Source organism: Lissotriton helveticus, chromosome 6 (genome assembly GCF_964261635.1).
Source record: "Lissotriton helveticus chromosome 6, aLisHel1.1, whole genome shotgun sequence".
NCBI classification, from domain to species: domain Eukaryota; kingdom Metazoa; phylum Chordata; class Amphibia; order Caudata; family Salamandridae; genus Lissotriton; species Lissotriton helveticus.
Genome location: NC_136067.1, coordinates 697,022,127 through 697,039,931, shown reverse-complemented (window position 1 = coordinate 697,039,931; position 17,805 = coordinate 697,022,127). Strand labels below are relative to the sequence as shown.

Sequence of the window (17,805 nt, the reverse complement as noted above, 5' to 3'; positions counted from 1 at the left end):
TGCTCTAGGGAGGTGCAAGGTTTTGACGCTGCACCAGATTTATGAGATTTTGTCAATCTGGGGCAGCGTCAAAGTCCATGGGTTTTGCATGGAAACATCCACAGCAACACACATGGAATGCCTCTATGATGCAGAGTAAGGAAAGGCAGCCACTTTCTTTTGATTTGCCTCATCTACAAGGCCATGAAAAGTCATGCAGGGTGGCTTTACGTGGCCTTGTAGATATGGTTACGCCCTGTGCACCTCAAGTGTACCACAAAACGTGACGCTCAGGCAGCATCCAGGGCTTGCAAATAAACCCAGAGTGTGTTCCATGTTTGGAAAACAGGCAATCACATTAACCTTTTACATTTAACAACACAATGTAGCCTGTCCCCTTACCTTAAAGGGTTGAAAACTTAATCTCTCTCCTAGAAGGCCTATTTATAGAGTCCAATCAACACCACATTGTTTGAAGACACAGATCACACACAAAGGAGGGAAATTAAGACTGTTATTAAGTCAATATTATAGGAGAAGGGGACAGGCAGTTACTAAAAAGTCCAGCACCCTTGCTACCAAGAAGAAATATGAGTACCCAAGAAGGGTAACATGTCCTAAGAAAGATGTGTCTGGTTGGATAAAAGTGGGAGTGATGAAGTCTTCCTTATTGGAAGATGGTGCCCTCACACACCTGTATTGGTGTCATGCTTCATCATCAGGCTTAGCTCCTCATGGGGCTGGTGCTGCACTGACCCACTGGCCCCGCGAAGGGGCTCTTTGGCAGGGATTTTTTTTATATAGCTGTGATGATGATTGCGGATGTGTGAGGAGAGTGAGATGGTGAAATGACGTCAATTAAAACTACCTACAGGGTACCAAAATATATTTTTAATCAGGGGTCTCCTTGGTAGGTTTAAAGATTTTGTGGACTGTCAACTATGGTAATGAAGACTGACAATCTCTCAATATGTGTTCAAGAAGGTCAACATGTTTCACACCTTAGAGGTCCAGGAGGGATCAGTGACATTTCTTCAGGACCAAAAATAGGTATCCCTACCCTTAGACATGGCTGGGTGCATAGATATCAATAGATTCCAATAAAGACTAAAGAGACGTAAGTCAAAAGTACCTACAATGAATAAACGTATTCAGGTATCCCAATCCAACATAAAAGATAAACCAAAACATAATTGTATCATATACATGTTAAAGGTTTATGTTTCCTGGAGGTCCATAGGAAGTACATAATGACATGGGCGTATCAATAAAAAAAACAAGGCATGCTTTGAGCGCAATACAAATCTCGTATGTGTATATCATAATGCCACAAATGCCATGTTTCGGGTGAATGACACTTAGGTTATCGCATTTACAGTATGTAAAAAAACGAGGTACAGACACACAAACATACAATACACACATATAGTGACCCAGGATAAGGATAGGGATACATTTTTACCCTAAAGTCAAGGAACTGATGCGCCCTGGGTCAGAAGCAGAGGGCCGCTTAAAGACTGCGGTGGACATTCTGGAAGGTAGGTACGAGAAGAGAAATTTGAAAATGAGGGAAGTGTACCAGGGAGTCTGGAGAGCTCCACCTCAGTGAGAGTGTACTTACATAATTCAAAGTGGTGAAAAGCGTGTCACCTACCCTGCCCTCTGCCTGCTCTGAGATGACTGGCACACAGGAGGAGGCATCGTTAAATACACGGTGGAGAACACAGGAGAAATGGACGGCGCCACCCGAACCTAGAGGCGTGGCGCCCTTAGTGGCATCCGGGGGCAGAGCCATCAGGGATGTCTTCATGGTGTTAACCCGGTAACCAACCAGGACAAGGAAGAGCTAGCTCACGTCATCAGGGAGGCAGGGCTGGCCTTCCCTCCCCCGAGGGTACAAAGCCCCGGGGGAGGCTGAACTAACCCTCTTTGTCCTCTCCCGACAGCTCCGGCGGCAGCAGACCAGCAGAAGAATTACGTTGGTAGCTGAGTCGCTGCACGGGGGAAAGGACCCTGGTCAAAAAGGAAGATCATCCTGGAGTGATTCTGAAGTCATTGGATGACTTCTCCTGCAATTATCTGGGGACGTCATCCCAAACCATCCTGAAGTCTGCCCACAGGGGAAAAAATGTAAATGGGATGACTCTTACTGTAATCACAAAAACTATTCTAGGATGGTGTTCTGATGACTCTCTTACTGTAATCACACAAACTATTCTAGGATGGTGTTCTGATGACTTCCACTGGCAGGGAGTGATTACCTTTTACAACTCCACGAATACTAATTGACAACTTTAGGATGAGTGTGAATTACTCCAGGATGGGCTCCAGACAATTTAAGGATGATTGTGGATTATTCCTGGATGATCCTATTACAGCTTTAGGATGGAAGTGGATTACTCTGGAATGACCCCATGATAATTTCAGGATGAGTGTGGATTACTCCAGAATAATTTAATGATAACTCAAAAATGAGCATAGATTCTTTAGGATTATATTAGGACAACTACAGAATGAGCGTGGATTACTAGACAAGGACTACATAAGGGCTTTAAGATGGCTATGAAAAACTCTTGCAGGTTTTTATACCAACGGCAGGCCAAGTGTAGATAGCTCCCAGGTGATTTAATGAATAACTTAGCGTGGCTGTGGATCAATAATAAATCGTTACGGGCTGGATTACACCTTAAAAATTCCATGTTACAAGCACATTAGCCGACTGTCAGTATTCCCTTGCAGGGTCCCACTATTTGTTTAGGAATATGGATTTGGTGGTAGGGAAATATTTAGAGGATCACCTCCTCAATGAACCTTCCTGTCAAAAACAGGCCTCTTGGATGCAATATGCCCTCTTTATACAATACCATGAATTATTTGCAATGCCATGAGTTCTAAAGTAAGGCCTAGATTTACAATAGTGTCACTTAACGCAGCACAACACCCAAATTTGCTGCGTTGCATCACAGGGAGAGAGAAGGAAAGTGCCATGTCTACCCCTCTCCCTTGCACCACTGCACCATTAGGCAGTCGAGCACCATGCACATGCGTTTGCACTATGGTGCAAAGGTGTCTAGCTTAGATTTTTTACTGGAAGGGCCCCCTTGCAGTACAAAAAATACTATGCCTAGAAAAACCTGAAAACTTTTCCCATGTGGATGAGTGTTGTAACAAATACCAATTTGCTCGGGTTTATAAATCCTGAAAAGATTGTGTGTCAAGTCCGCATTATAAAGCTTAAGCAAACCAAAAACAATACTTCCATAAATCTGGTCCCAATTATAACATCAATATTCTCCTACTCTGGAAAGATTATTTTTTAAAGTCTACTGTGAGATGGGTTCACTGTACAAAATAAATCTTCGAAAGATTCCTTCTGGCTAGCTTTGTGCTGTAGCAAGACCATATGCATACAAAAGTTGTGGCTTCAACAATGTTATATTTTGCATTCAGATAAGATTAACAACTTGGGCAGCTACTCCCATACTCCTGACTCACTGGGACTTGCCTTACTTTGAGGTACAGAGCATTAGCTGAAGCTGTTTAATGTGGTGACCAGTGGCAAAAGACTGAAAAAAGTAATAATTCAATGAAAAAGCATCAAAGGGGATGTGTTAAGATGTAATTTTATCGATCTAAAACACACCTGTGGCCTCATAGGAGCCAGGATACTGAACAAGAGAACATAGAGAAAGTCCAGGACACTGTTCAAGAGGGGAAAAATGCCAGAATAATACAAAAAGAACAAAAAGGCATAATGAAAGCCAGCAACTTCAATTTTTGTTTTTAGATTCAGAGTTTTCTTTAGTCCTCTTCCAGTATTGCAAATCTTTATAGCCAGCTTCCTTCTCATAGTTCTGTTTTCCAGTGATGGCCAGCCTTTATCCGTGCACATAGACTTCAAAGAGTCTGGAGGAAAAAGAAATTAACATACATCAGTATCATGTTAACACCACTATTTTAGGTTTTTAATAGAACGGGGCTGCCTTTAAAATATTCCAATCCATTTATTTCATATAGTGTGCCCGATGAGATATGCTTACAAGGGTTGATAAGTTTAACATTAAGGTTACTTGGTCAAAGAGGTATGGTGAGAGCAAGGAGGCATCGAAGAAGAGGTAGGCAGGAGGTAAAGAAGACTCACCTGTTCAAGTGAAGAAACTGCTGCTGTTCACCAGACGCTGTCACACTTCCTCTGCAAACAGAAAGCAATCAATACCAGATTTCATTTACAAAACCATCATGGAGGCAGCCATGTTGAGCCTGAACTCTACTTACAGTATTCTTATTTGGAAAACAGTCTAAAGAAATACCATACTGACCAGAAATCCAAATAGGAGCTTACAACCAAATGCTAGGAACTAATCTAATTATTGGGAGAGCTGAAATTAAATCCCAACTCAAGGTTATGCGCCAGATTTGCATGTCATTTGTAGCACAAATTCTCAATGAGTTACAACCCCTCCCCCATTGCTCTTTTGCAGACGGCTGTTAGTTAAGTGTGAAGGAGTCTGTGTACAATAATATGATCCAGGACCACATATGCAAACATATATTTTAACACTGTATGTATATTCATGTATTTTCATAGTCCTAAATCAATCAGAGTGCAAATTGTGCCAGTAGTGGCTGGGTGTGGTTCTGCTTGGGCAACAGAATCCCCCAATACCAGTTGACAATTGCAAACAGAGCCATGAGGCCATGCTTAGTAAGAGCAAGGCAAGTTTGTCCCATGGCACTTTTCACCGCCATGCGGAATGGGGCACTGACCACATAACTTAATGGACTCATGGTTATAAGGAAGAGGGCACAACTCTGTGATCCAGACCATGGACAATGGATATATAATGTCAGGTCACCATTTGCTATTTCTTTTTTCAGGTTGTAAGTTGCTTAGTCTTACTGGTTGAGAAAAACTTGGGGTTCACTATATATTAGCACATGGACATACGTTAATATTTTTGCCAAGGTAGCATGAGAAAGGTAATGTTATTGCTGCAAGAGTTCAAATATTTTTGTAAGACTAAATCTCAATGCACAGCCAAGGTTGCAGTGGCTTTCACATGGCCAACTAATGGTGCAGGTCAGAAATAGACGTCTAACACATCCAGAGACACAAGAGAGATATCCTGTGTGTTCTTTTCCAGCTTGGGGAAGTGATAAGTTCGGCAGTTAACAGTTGACTGATTCAATGTTGTCCCTTTACAGTTGCATGGCTGTGGCACCAAGCCCCTTCACCACTCATTCAAACAAATATGCCTCTGGAAATACTATCAGGGCAGAGTGATAGCTTTCCAGGATACCATTGATCTATCTGTTCCATAACTATCAAAGCATTTCAAATTTGTTGAACAAGGATCCATTCTACAACCTTCTTTCAGCATATAAAACAGGTAATACTAAAGATGGACATATTCTATGACACAAAAGCTGGTTCACTAAAAACAAGGCCCTAAACACCCAGTATTAGACAGAACAAGGCTCAAGGAGAGCAGGGTGCAGGCATTGTCAGTCACACCCACTCCTACTGCAGACAGGGAGCTGGGTGGAGTCAAAGTGCGGATAAATTGGTCAGTCCGTGACAAGAATGTGGTTTGCGTTCAGTCACAGATCTGCCTAGCATTTCCCGCATTCCCTTTGTGTTGTCGACTTACCTGCTCGGTCCTGTTGTCCTGCAGTCGGGAATTCGTGGTACTTTGATTGGACGTCTCTGACATGTTACGGCTCCGACACGCGGGTCTTCCTCTTACAGTTCGGTGATCTCTTCTTCAAGGTTCCTGTCCGCATCCATGGTCCCTCGCCGGAGGTACCTGCTTGTGTAGCTAGGGTCTTCGCGCCCGAGTTTCTTCAGCCTCTCGTCCAGTACAGAATACAATGAGAGAAGAAAGATATATTTAACCAAAGAATCCTCGTCTATCAGGTATATGGTAGGATGATGATATTATATATGGTTAGAAGGACATAGTTACTTATCTGATTTATCTGATCCACGGAGAGTGGATAAATGGCTATTCTTTTGTTTCCCTTATTTAACACGGGCTGGATATAAAAAGAAAATAGATGTAAGTTAGTTTCCTAATTTCTTAAGGAGAGGCTATATTCTTATCTGATTTGTTTATAAAAGAAAGCGAGTAACCCTTGAACCCACAGGAACTGGGTATAGTACAGTAAACAGAAGGATTGTTCCCTGGGTCTTTTTATATTTGTCTATTAGGACAATTCTACAGCTCTTATCATAGGTAACCAATTCCTATGTGCACCAAATTAAACTTAATTCTCACATGCAATAGTAGAACCACAAAAGGCAGAAAATATAACAATGAATCACTAATTCCACATGTACATTCTATTGTTTTATTAAAAAGGTTTTACCCAAGACTTTAAAAAATATTCTTAAAATTTCACACGTTGTTTCGCATAAACATTTCTTAATACAGTGCCTAATGCTGATCAACACGTAATCTCAAACCTTTTACCCCTCTTCTACCCCTCTTCTATCCCTCTTCTACATCTCTACTAACCCTCTACCCTTCTACCCCTCTTCTACACCACTACACTTCTTCTAACCTTTTACCCCTCTAACCCTCTTCTACCCCTCTAACCCTCTTCCACCCCTCTACTACCCCTCTACTACCCCATTCTATCCCTCTACCCCTCTTCTACCACTTTACTCCTCTTCTACCCACTCTACTCCTCTTCTACCCACTCTAACTAGCAAAAACACTGTGTCACGGCAACATCACTCAGCACAACCACAGCATCACTGTGCACCACCACAGCATCACTCAGCACCACTACAGCATCACTCAGCGCAACAGCAGCATCGCTCAGAGCCACCACAGCATCACTCAGCGCCTCCACAGCATCACTCAGCGCCTCCACAGCATCACTCAGCGCCTCCACAGCAACCCTCAGCACCACCACAGCATCACTCAGCACCACCTTCTTCTAACCCTCTACTACCCTCTTACCCCTCTGCCACTCTTCTACACCTCTACCCCCTTCAACATTTCTACCCCTCTTCTACCCCTCTATCCCTCTTCTACCCCCTCTTCTACCCTTATACCCCTCTTCTACCCTTATACCCCTCTTCCACACCTCTACTAACCCTCTACCCTTATACCCCTCTTCTACTCCTCTTCTACCGCCTGTCTATCCCTCTGCAACAAAGAATACATGGACATGCTGAAACCCAAACCTGGTACGTTGTTCCCACCCTGACCTATTACATATGATCCACCATCAAGTAGTCAATACCACTAGGCATTCTGGACCTTGTAGTTTCAGTTTTATAATTTTCATGCTCGATGTTTTGGGCGGCAAATCAAAGACTGGCTGGAATTTAACCTAGTGGTATAGGGTCAGTTGAGAACTTTGCTTGTGCAGCTGCATATTTCCTCGCAGTGGCCCAACTCATATTTGATCACTGCAGTCACTTTTGGCTTTTGCGTTACATTTTTCTACAATTACCCATTTGCACTAGAAGCATAATCATTCTCAAAACATCAATCAATCAATCAGGAGTTTGTTAAAGCGCGACTACTCACCCGTAAGGGTCTCAAGGCGCTAGGGGTGCGGGGGTTGGGGGGGTGCAGGTTCCATTCCATCAAGGAGGGGGTCTGTCGAAGAGCCAGGTTTTGAGGTTTCTTGCGAAGATGGGGAGCGATGTTGTCTGTCTGAGGTGGAGCGGAAGGGCGTTCCATGCTTTGGCCGCGAGGAAGGAGAAGGAGCGGCCTCCCGATCTGGTCTTTCTGGTGCGGGGGACCACAGCGTAGGAAAGCTGGGCTGATCGTAGGGTCCTTTGGGGTGCGTGGAATTTGAGTCGGCTGTTCAGGTATGCTGGTCCGGTGCCGTGGAGGGCCTTGTGTGCGTGGGTGAGCATCTTAAAGGTGATTCTCGCCTCGACGGGGAGCCAGTGGAGTGTGCGCAGGTGCTGGGAGATGTGGCAGTGTTTTGGCAGGTTGAGGACCAGTCTCGCGGCGGCGTTCTGGATGTTCTGTAGCTTGCGGATGAGGTTTTTGTTTATTCCGGCGTAGAGTGCGTTGCCGTAGTCGAGTCTGCTGGTGACCAGGGCGTGAGTGACTGTCTTTCGGTGTTCGAGGGGGATCCATTTGAAGGTCTTACGAAGGAGGCGGAGGGTGTGGAAGCAGGAAGATGAGACAGAGTTGATCTGGCGGTCCATTTTGAGCTCGGAGTCCAGGATGATTCCCAGGTTGCGTGCGTGGTCTGTGGGGGTTGGCGGGTTTCCGAGGGTGGTGGGCCACCAGGTGTCACTCCAGGCGTCGGGGTTTGGGCCCATGATGAGTACTTCTGTTTTGTTGGTGTTTAGTTGTAGGCAGCTGTTTTTCATCCATTTGGCGACGGCTTCCATGCCTTCTCGAAAGTTGCGTCTGGAGGTGTTGGGCTCGTTGGATAGGGAGAGGATGAGCTGGGTGTCGTCTGCATATGACACGATGTTGAGTCCGTAGGTTCTGACGATGGGGGCAAGTGGAGCCATGTAGACGTTGAAGAGCGTCGGGCTGAGGGAGGAGCCCTGGGGGATTCCGCAGGTGATAGGTGTGGGGTCCGAGAGGAAAGGGGGGAGTCTGACCCGCTGCGTCCTGCTGGAGAGGAAGGAGCAGATCCAGTCGAGGGCCTTGTCCTGGATTCCTGCATCGTAGAGTCTGCGTATTAGGGTGCGGTGGGAGACTGTGTCGAACGCCGCTGATAGGTCGAGGAGGATGAGGGCTACTGTTTCTCCTTTGTCCAGTAAGGTGCGGATGTCGTCTGTTGCGGCGAGGAGGGCGGTTTCCGTACTGTGGTTTTTTCTGAAGCCGGATTGGGAGGAGTCGAGGATGTTGTGTTCTTCAATGAATGTGGCGAGTTGGCTGTTGATGGCTTTCTCGATGACTTTCGCTGGGAACGGGAGCAGGGAGATGGGTCTGTAGTTTTTGAGGTCGGTGGGGTCCGCTGAGGGTTTCTTTAGGAGGGGGTTGACCTCGGCGTGTTTCCAGTCGTCGGGGAATGAGGCGGTCGCCAGGGAGCAGTTGATGGTTTGGTGGAGCATGGGTGCGATGGTGTTGGCGGCTCTGTTGAAGATGTGGTGGGGGCAGGGGTCCGTGGGGGCCCCTGAGTGGATTGACTTCATTGTCTTCAGTGTGTCTTCGGTGGTGAGTGCTGTCCAGTCATCAATCGCTGGTTTCCGGGTGTCGGGGGTGGTTGGTGAGGGTTCAGTGTGTTGGTTGTCTTCGTCGAAGTTGTCGTAGATGCTCTTGATTTTGTGGTGGAAAAAGATGCTGAGTTTGTCGCAGAGGTCTTGTGAGGGAGGGATGTCGGTAGACTCGCTGGTGGGTTGGGCGAACTCCTTGATGATGCTGAAGAGTTCTTTGCTGTTGTGTGCGTGGGTGGAGATTCTGTCTTCAATCGCTTTTTTCCTCGTTTCTCTGATGAGTTGATGGTGGGCGTTGGTGGCGGCTCTGAAGTTGTTGTGGGCTTCTGTGGATTTGGTGTTTCTCCAGGCCTTTTCGAGGCGGCGGCATGTGCGCCTGGACTCTCGAAGTTCGGTGGTAAACCATCTGGCTTTCTTGGCACGGGTATTGTTGTTTTTCTTGAGGGGGGCTATGGTGTTGGTGCTGTCCGAGATCCATCTATGCAGGGTTCGGGCTGCGGTGTTGGGGTCGTCGTTTTCCGCGATGGTTGGGGTGGAGTTGTTGAGTGAGGAGGTGAGCTGGTCATCGGTGATTTTGGTCCAGTTTCTTTGTGGAAGCAGGTGCTGGTGTCTGTGGATGGTGGGTGTTCTGAAGGTGAAGTGGACGCAACGATGGTCGGTCCATGGGAGTTTGGTGGTGTGGCTGAAGGTGATGGAGTTTCCTGTAGTGAAGAGGGGGTCGAGGGTGTGTCCTGCTGAGTGCGTGGGCTCGGTCACGATCTGGCGGAGTCCAATGTTGTGGAGGTTGTCCAGGAGGGATGTGGTGTTGGGGTCCAGTTGATTGTCGAGGTGGAAGTTGAGGTCTCCCAGCAGGGTGTAGTTGGTGGATGCGATGGCCTGCAGGGAGATAATGTCTGTAATGGAGTTGGCGAAGGGTCCGCGGGGTCCAGGGGGTCGGTAGATGAGGGTTCCTCGGAGGGCGGCGGTGGGGCAGGCCATTATCTTGAAGTGAAGGTGTTCCATCAGTTCTGTGGACTCGTCAGAGATTGTGCTCAGGCGGAGGCTGGATTTGTGGATGATGGCGATTCCTCCTCCTGGGTGGATGGGGCGGTCCTTCCTGGAGATCTTGTATCCTTGGGGGATGGCGATGGCGATGTCCGGTCCCGAGGTGATGTTGGTCCAGGTTTCGGTGAAGAATGCTACGTCTGGGGTTGTGCTGTCGAGGAGATCCCAGATTTCTGTGGCGTGTTTGTGGAGGGATCGGACGTTGAGGAGGATGCATTGCAGGGTCTTCGGTTCGGTTGTGTTCTTGTGGGCGGGTTGTGCTGGATCCGTGTTCTTGGCGGTGCTGCAGGTGTGCCGGCAGCGGTGACAGCTGACAGCTGAAGGGTCCATGGGTGTCGGCTGGTGATGCTAGCTTGCAGTTGTTGTTGCAGCCTGGGTTGAGTGCGTGGAGTGCTGCTGGGTCGTAGCGTTGGCGGGGCGGAGGTCCAGGGTTCCTGGTGCTGGTCGCGGACGGGTCGCAGACGAGCGCAGACGTGCTTGCCTTTGACGCACCTTCGGTGCACCGAGGGCTGGACAGCTGGGAGGCGGGAGCGGGGAGGGGAGCTGGATTGGGCCGGTCGTGCTGGGGGGGGAGGGGCCGCGGGGGCAGCAGCGGCGGGGTAAGGTAAAGGGAGGAAAGAAGGGATAAAGAAAATAGGGATAATAAGCAGAAATAAGGCACAAAAGAGCAGAGATGCAGAAAAGAGCAGAAAGGAGAAAGATAGAAAGGGTAAAAAAACGAGTGAAAACGGGTGAAGGAGCAGAGGGAGAGAAAGGGAAAATGGGCAAAAATAAGGCACAAAAGAGCAGAGGTGCAGAAAGGTGAAAGATAGAAAGGGAAAAAAAACGAGTGAAAACGAGTGAAGGAGCAGAGGGAGAGAAAGGAAAATGGGCAGAAATAAGGCGCAAAAGAGCAGAGGTGCAGAAAGGTGAAAGATAGAAAGGGGAGAAAAAGGAGTGAAGGAGCAGAAAGAAAGAAAGGAGACAGAGGTCCACTGAACCACCAGGGATGAGGCGCAGGGAAACCTGCGGGTGGAGGAGGGCCTCGATCACCAACACTCAAGAGTGCAGGGGCAGGGGCACCTCACTTAATGGTGGAGCTGCGAGGGTGGGAGAGCAATTTCACTGACAATGAGTCAGTGGTCTTGCTCGCCTGTCCCCGCAGTGGCCGCCATTAAGTAGGGGTCGGGGAGGGCTGGACAGCTGGGAGGCGGGAGCGGGGAGGGGAGCTGGATTGGGCCGGTCGTGCTGGGGGGGGGAGGGGCCGCGGGGGCAGCAGCGGCGGGGAAAGGTAAAGGGAGGAAAGAAGGGATAAAGAAAAAAAGGAGAATAAGCAGAAATAAGGCACAAAAGAGCAGAGATGCAGAAAAGAGCAGAAAGGAGAAAGATAGAAAGGGTAAAAAAACGAGTGAAAACGGGTGAAGGAGCAGAGGGAGAGAAAGGGAAAATGGGCAAAAATAAGGCACAAAAGAGCAGAGGTGCAGAAAGGTGAAAGATAGAAAGGGAAAAAAACGAGTGAAAACGAGTGAAGGAGCAGAGGGAGAGAAAGGGAAATGGGCAGAAATAAGGCGCAAAAGAGCAGAGGTGCAGAAAGGTGAAAGATAGAAAGGGGAGAAAAAGGAGTGAAGGAGCAGAAAGAAAGAAAGGAGACAGAGGTCCACTGGACCACCAGGGATGAGGCGCAGGGAAACCTGCGGGTGGAGGAGGGCCTCGATCACCAACACTCAAGAGTGCAGGGGCAGGGGCACCTCACTTAATGGTGGAGCTGCGAGGGTGGGAGAGCAATTTCACTGACAATGAGTCAGTGGTCTTGCTCGCCTGTCCCCGCAGTGGCCGCCATTAAGTAGGGGTCGGGGAGGGCTGGACAGCTGGGAGGCGGGAGCGGGGAGGGGAGCTGGATTGGGCCGGTCGTGCTGGGGGGGGGGGGGCGCGGGGGCAGCAGCAGCGGGGAAAGGTAAAGGGAGGAAAGAAGGGATAAAGACAAAAGGGAGAATAAGCAGAAATAAGGCACAAAAGAGCAGAGATGCAGAAAAGAGCAGAAAGGAGAAAGATAGAAAGGGTAAAAAAACGAGTGAAAACGGGTGAAGGAGCAGAGGGAGAGAAAGGGAAAATGGGCAAAAATAAGGCACAAAAGAGCAGAGGTGCAGAAAGGTGAAAGATAGAAAGGGAAAAAAAACGAGTGAAAACGAGTGAAGGAGCAGAGGGAGAGAAAGGGAAAATGGGCAAAAATAAGGCACAAAAGAGCAGAGGTGCAGAAAGGTGAAAGATAGAAAGGGAAAAAAAACGAGTGAAAACGAGTGAAGGAGCAGAGGGAGAGAAAGGGAAATGGGCAGAAATAAGGCGCAAAAGAGCAGAGGTGCAGAAAGGTGAAAGATAGAAAGGGGAGAAAAAGGAGTGAAGGAGCAGAAAGAAAGAAAGGAGACAGAGGTCCACTGAACCACCAGGGATGAGGCGCAGGGAAACCTGCGGGTGGAGGAGGGCCTCGATCACCAACACTCAAGAGTGCAGGGGCAGGGGCACCTCACTTAATGGTGGAGCTGCGAGGGTGGGAGAGCAATTTCACTGACAATGAGTCAGTGGTCTTGCTCGCCTGTCCCCGCAGTGGCCGCCATTAAGTAGGGGTCGGGGAGGGCTGGACATCTGGGAGGCGGGAGCGGGGAGGGGAGCTGGATTGGGCCGGTCGTGCTGGGGGGGGGAGGGGCCGCGGGGGCAGCAGCGGCGGGGAAAGGTAAAGGGAGGAAAGAAGGGATAAAGAAAAAAGGGAGAATAAGCAGAAATAAGGCACAAAAGAGCAGAGATGCAGAAAAGAGCAGAAAGGAGAAAGATAGAAAGGGTAAAAAAACGAGTGAAAACGGGTGAAGGAGCAGAGGGAGAGAAAGGGAAAATGGGCAAAAATAAGGCACAAAAGAGCAGAGGTGCAGAAAGGTGAAAGATAGAAAGGGAAAAAAACGAGTGAAAACGAGTGAAGGAGCAGAGGGAGAGAAAGGGAAATGGGCAGAAATAAGGCGCAAAAGAGCAGAGGTGCAGAAAGGTGAAAGATAGAAAGGGGAGAAAAAGGAGTGAAGGAGCAGAAAGAAAGAAAGGAGACAGAGGTCCACTGAACCACCAGGGATGAGGCGCAGGGAAACCTGCGGGTGGAGGAGGGCCTCGATCACCAACACTCAAGAGTGCAGGGGCAGGGGCACCTCACTTAATGGTGGAGCTGCGAGGGTGGGAGAGCAATTTTACTGACAATGAGTCAGTGGTCTTGCTCGCCTGTCCCCGCAGTGGCCGCCATTAAGTAGGGGTCGGGGAGGGCTGGACAGCTGGGAGGCGGGAGCGGGGAGGGGAGCTGGATTGGGCCGGTCATGCTGGGGGGGGGGAGGGGCCGCGGGGGCAGCAGCGGCGGGGAAAGGTAAAGGGAGGAAAGAAGGGATAAAGAAAAAAGGGAGAATAAGCAGAAATAAGGCACAAAAGAGCAGAGATGCAGAAAAGAGCAGAAAGGAGAAAGATAGAAAGGGTAAAAAAACGAGTGAAAACGGGTGAAGGAGCAGAGGGAGAGAAAGGGAAAATGGGCAAAAATAAGGCACAAAAGAGCAGAGGTGCAGAAAGGTGAAAGATAGAAAGGGAAAAAAACGAGTGAAAACGAGTGAAGGAGCAGAGGGAGAGAAAGGGAAATGGGCAGAAATAAGGCGCAAAAGAGCAGAGGTGCAGAAAGGTGAAAGATAGAAAGGGGAGAAAAAGGAGTGAAGGAGCAGAAAGAAAGAAAGGAGACAGAGGTCCACTGGACCACCAGGGATGAGGCGCAGGGAAACCTGCGGGTGGAGGAGGGCCTCGATCACCAACACTCAAGAGTGCAGGGGCAGGGGCACCTCACTTAATGGTGGAGCTGCGAGGGTGGGAGAGCAATTTCACTGACAATGAGTCAGTGGTCTTGCTCGCCTGTCCCCGCAGTGGCCGCCATTAAGTAGGGGTCGGGGAGGGCTGGACAGCTGGGAGGCGGGAGCGGGGAGGGGAGCTGGATTGAGCCGGTCGTGCTGGGGGGGGAGGGGCCGCGGGGGCAGCAGCAGTGGGGAAAGGTAAAGGGAGGAAAGAAGGGATAAAGAAAAAAGGGAGAATAAGCAGAAATAAGGCACAAAAGAGCAGAGATGCAGAAAAGAGCAGAAAGGAGAAAGATAGAAAGGGTAAAAAAACGAGTGAAAACGGGTGAAGGAGCAGAGGGAGAGAAAGGGAAAATGGGCAAAAATAAGGCACAAAAGAGCAGAGGTGCAGAAAGGTGAAAGATAGAAAGGGAAAAAAACGAGTGAAAACGAGTGAAGGAGCAGAGGGAGAGAAAGGGGAAATGGGCAAAAATAAGGCACAAAAGAGCAGAGGTGCAGAAAGGTGAAAGATAGAAAGGGAAAAAAAACGAGTGAAAACGAGTGAAGGAGCAGAGGGAGAGAAAGGGAAATGGGCAGAAATAAGGCGCAAAAGAGCAGAGGTGCAGAAAGGTGAAAGATAGAAAGGGGAGAAAAAGGAGTGAAGGAGCAGAAAGAAAGAAAGGAGACAGAGGTCCACTGGACCACCAGGGATGAGGCGCAGGGAAACCTGCGGGTGGAGGAGGGCCTCGATCACCAACACTCAAGAGTGCAGGGGCAGGGGCACCTCACTTAATGGTGGAGCTGCGAGGGTGGGAGAGCAATTTCACTGACAATGAGTCAGTGGTCTTGCTCGCCTGTCCCCGCAGTGGCCGCCATTAAGTAGGGGTCGGGGAGGGCTGGACAGCTGGGAGGCGGGAGCGGGGAGGGGAGCTGGATTGGGCCGGTCATGCTGGGGGGGGGGGAGGGGCCGCGGGGGCAGCAGCGGCGGGGAAAGGTAAAGGGAGGAAAGAAGGGATAAAGAAAAAAGGGAGAATAAGCAGAAATAAGGCACAAAAGAGCAGAGATGCAGAAAAGAGCAGAAAGGAGAAAGATAGAAAGGGTAAAAAAACGAGTGAAAACGGGTGAAGGAGCAGAGGGAGAGAAAGGGAAAATGGGCAAAAATAAGGCACAAAAGAGCAGAGGTGCAGAAAGGTGAAAGATAGAAAGGGAAAAAAACGAGTGAAAACGAGTGAAGGAGCAGAGGGAGAGAAAGGGAAATGGGCAGAAATAAGGCGCAAAAGAGCAGAGGTGCAGAAAGGTGAAAGATAGAAAGGGGAGAAAAAGGAGTGAAGGAGCAGAAAGAAAGAAAGGAGACAGAGGTCCACTGGACCACCAGGGATGAGGCGCAGGGAAACCTGCGGGTGGAGGAGGGCCTCGATCACCAACACTCAAGAGTGCAGGGGCAGGGGCACCTCACTTAATGGTGGAGCTGCGAGGGTGGGAGAGCAATTTCACTGACAATGAGTCAGTGGTCTTGCTCGCCTGTCCCCGCAGTGGCCGCCATTAAGTAGGGGTCGGGGAGGGCTGGACAGCTGGGAGGCGGGAGCGGGGAGGGGAGCTGGATTGAGCCGGTCGTGCTGGGGGGGGAGGGGCCGCGGGGGCAGCAGCAGTGGGGAAAGGTAAAGGGAGGAAAGAAGGGATAAAGAAAAAAGGGAGAATAAGCAGAAATAAGGCACAAAAGAGCAGAGATGCAGAAAAGAGCAGAAAGGAGAAAGATAGAAAGGGTAAAAAAACGAGTGAAAACGGGTGAAGGAGCAGAGGGAGAGAAAGGGAAAATGGGCAAAAATAAGGCACAAAAGAGCAGAGGTGCAGAAAGGTGAAAGATAGAAAGGGAAAAAAACGAGTGAAAACGAGTGAAGGAGCAGAGGGAGAGAAAGGGGAAATGGGCAAAAATAAGGCACAAAAGAGCAGAGGTGCAGAAAGGTGAAAGATAGAAAGGGAAAAAAAACGAGTGAAAACGAGTGAAGGAGCAGAGGGAGAGAAAGGGAAATGGGCAGAAATAAGGCGCAAAAGAGCAGAGGTGCAGAAAGGTGAAAGATAGAAAGGGGAGAAAAAGGAGTGAAGGAGCAGAAAGAAAGAAAGGAGACAGAGGTCCACTGGACCACCAGGGATGAGGCGCAGGGAAACCTGCGGGTGGAGGAGGGCCTCGATCACCAACACTCAAGAGTGCAGGGGCAGGGGCACCTCACTTAATGGTGGAGCTGCGAGGGTGGGAGAGCAATTTCACTGACAATGAGTCGGTGGTCTTGCTCGCCTGTCCCCGCAGTGGCCGCCATTAAGTAGGGGTCGGGGAGGGCTGGACAGCTGGGAGGCGGGAGCGGGGAGGGGAGCTGGATTGGGCCGGTCGTGCTGGGGGGGGAGGGACCTCGGGGGCCGCAGCAGCGGGGAAAGGTAAAGGGAGGAAAGAAGGGATAAAGAAAAAAGGGAGAATAAGCAGAAATAAGGCACAAAAGAGCAGAGATGCAGAAAAGAGCAGAAAGGAGAAAGATAGAAAGGGTAAAAAAACGAGTGAAAACGGGTGAAGGAGCAGAGGGAGAGAAAGGGAAAATGGGCAAAAATAAGGCACAAAAGAGCAGAGGTGCAGAAAGGTGAAAGATAGAAAGGGAAAAAAAACAGTGAAAACGAGTGAAGGAGCAGAGGGAGAGAAAGGGAAATGGGCAGAAATAAGGCGCAAAAGAGCAGAGGTGCAGAAAGGTGAAAGATAGAAAGGGGAGAAAAAGGAGTGAAGGAGCAGAAAGAAAGAAAGGAGACAGAGGTCCACTGGACCACCAGGGATGAGGCGCAGGGAAACCTGCGGGTGGAGGAGGGCCTCGATCACCAACACTCAATAGTGCAGGGGCAGGGGCACCTCACTTAATGGTGGAGCTGCGAGGGTGGGAGAGCAATTTCACTGACAATGAGTCAGTGGTCTTGCTCGCCTGTCCCCGCAGTGGCCACCATTAAGTAGGGGTCGGGGAGGGCTGGACAGCTGGGAGGCGGGAGCGGGGAGGGGAGCTGGATTGGGCCGGTCGTGCAGGAGGGGGGAGGGGCCGCGGGGGCAGCAGCGGCGGGGAAAGGTAAAGGGAGGAAAGAAGGGATAAAGAAGAAATGGAGAATAAGCAGAAATAAGGCACAAAAGAGCAGAGATGCAGAAAAGAGCAGAAAGGAGAAAGGGTAAAAAAACGAGTGAAAACGGGTGAAGGAGCAGAGGGAGAGAAAGGGAAAATGGGCAAAAATAAGGCACAAAAGAGCAGAGGTGCAGAAAGGTGAAAGATAGAAAGGGAAAAAAAACGAGTGAAAACGAGTGAAGGAGCAGAGGGAGAGAAAGGGAAATGGGCAGAAATAAGGCGCAAAAGAGCAGAGGTGCAGAAAGGTGAAAGATAGAAAGGGGAGAAAAAGGAGTGAAGGAGCAGAAAGAAAGAAAGGAGACAGAGGTCCACTGGACCACCAGGGATGAGGCGCAGGGAAACCTGCGGGTGGAGGAGGGCCTCGATCACCAACACTCAAGAGTGCAGGGGCAGGCACCTCACTTAATGGTGGAGCTGCGAGGGTGGGAAAGCAATTTCACTGACAATGAGTCAGTGGTCTTGCTCAAACATCAGGAGCCATTTCATAATGTTAAAAAGAAATGATGCTTGTGGAGATTTGGGTGTTTATTTTCAAATCATCAAGCATAATTGGATCTTTTGAAGTATGAATGAATGAATATAGTCTTGTTAAGCGCAGACTTAGCCCAAGGGCATCAATGCACTGGTGCGGAGAAAGGGACAGAAACACAGAAGGAAAGAGCTAAGGAAGGAA

The 17,805-nt window shown here is 49.2% G+C and overlaps 1 long non-coding RNA gene across 1 annotated transcript; it reads right to left on the bottom strand.

Moving 5' to 3' along the window:
* Nucleotides 1-3,789: 3,789 nt before the first annotated feature.
* LOC144761490 (uncharacterized) lies at nucleotides 3,790-5,722 on the bottom strand. The gene is made up of 3 exons (XR_013595745.1): nucleotides 5,631-5,722; nucleotides 4,121-4,171; nucleotides 3,790-3,885 (listed from the first exon to the last, which is right to left on the bottom strand). It is a non-coding gene; the product is annotated as an uncharacterized LOC144761490 (long non-coding RNA).
* Nucleotides 5,723-17,805: the final 12,083 nt, after the last annotated feature.